At 46.0% G+C, this 1,503-nt stretch overlaps 1 non-coding gene across 1 annotated transcript; it reads left to right on the forward strand.

Annotated features, from left to right (window-relative positions):
* The first annotated feature begins 574 nt into the window (after positions 1-574).
* On the forward strand, positions 575-648 carry Trnat-ugu (transfer RNA threonine (anticodon UGU)). Its single transcript has one exon. It is a non-coding gene; the product is annotated as a tRNA-Thr (tRNA).
* The last annotated feature ends 855 nt before the right edge of the window (positions 649-1,503 follow it).

Here is a 1,503-nt window from a genome sequence, read left to right on the forward strand (position 1 = left end):
CACATTGAAACTTATTTACAGTTTTCTTAACATAATGGCATGAAACAAAAAGAAATGAAATCAAAACATCAGTTACACAAGTTTATCGTAAATCAGAAGACAGGAAGTACTTCTATGTGCAATAGTACAGAGTCGTTGTTACAAGCTGCTGACAGGCGTTGATATACGAGTATATCAACGGGGACAGGTGAAAATGTATGCCCCGACCAGGACTCGAAGCCGGCATCTCCTGCTTACATGGCAGACGCTCTATCCATCTGAGCCACCGAGGGCACAGAGGATAGTGCGACTGCAGGGCTACCTCACGTACTCCTCCCGCGAGACCCATGTCCGAAAGAATAGACACCATATCCATATAAGTATATAGTTCTAGCAATGCCGGTCATGACCTTCTTCTGTGCGGATGCACACATATTCCCCGAACTCTTACGGGCTTGGTAAGAATGTCTTCCACGAGTAATGAGTGTGTTGGAGTGGGACAGTACGAATGTAGTGTGTGGACATACAAGGTGAGAATGTGGGTCTCGCGGGAGGCGTGCGCGAGATAGTCCCTGCAGTCGCACTGTCCTCTGTGCCCTCGGTGGCTCAGATGGATAGAGCGTCTGCCATGTAAGCATGAGATCCTGGGTTCAAGTCCCGGTCGGGGGACGCATTTTCATCTCTCCTCGTTAATATACAGGATGTTACAAAAAGGTACGGCCAAACTTTCAGGAAACATTCCTCACACACAAATAAAGAAAATATGTTATATGGACATGTGTCCGGAAACGCTTAATTTCCATGTTACAGCTCATTTTAGTTTCGTCATTCCAACGTGATCAAATTGTAAATTATCACAATCAACATGTGTGGGCTGACGAGAATCCGCACGCAATTGTGCAATCACGTCATCAACACAGATTTTCTGTGAACGTTTGGGCAGGCATTGTTGGTGATGTCTTAATTGGGCCCCATGATCTTCCACCTACGCTCAATGGAGCACGTTATTATGATTTCATATGGGATACTCTACTTGTGCTGCTAGAACATGTGCCTTTACAAGTACGACACAACATGTGGTTCATGCACGATGGAGCTCCTGCACATTTCAGTTGAAGTGTTCGTACGCTTCTCAACAACAGATTCGGTGACCGATGGATTGGTAGAGGCGGACCAATTCCATGGCCTCCACACTCTCCTGACCTCAACCCTCTTGACTTTCATTTATGGGGGCATTTGTAAGCTCTTGTCTACGCAACCCCGGTACCAAATGTAGAGACTCTTCGTGCTCGTATTGTGGACGGCTGTGATACAATACGCCATTCTCCAGGGCTGCAGCAGCGCATCAGGGATTCCATGCGACGGAGGGTGGATGCATGTATCCTCGCTAACGGAGGACATTTTGAACATTTCCTGTAACAAAGTGTTTGAAGTCACGCTAGTACGTTCTGTTGCTGTGTGTTTCCATTCCACGATTAATGTGATTTGAAGAGAAGTAATAAAATGAGCTCTAACATGGAAAGT

Source organism: Schistocerca cancellata, chromosome 3 (genome assembly GCF_023864275.1).
Source record: "Schistocerca cancellata isolate TAMUIC-IGC-003103 chromosome 3, iqSchCanc2.1, whole genome shotgun sequence".
Classification (NCBI taxonomy): Eukaryota; Metazoa; Arthropoda; class Insecta; order Orthoptera; family Acrididae; genus Schistocerca; species Schistocerca cancellata.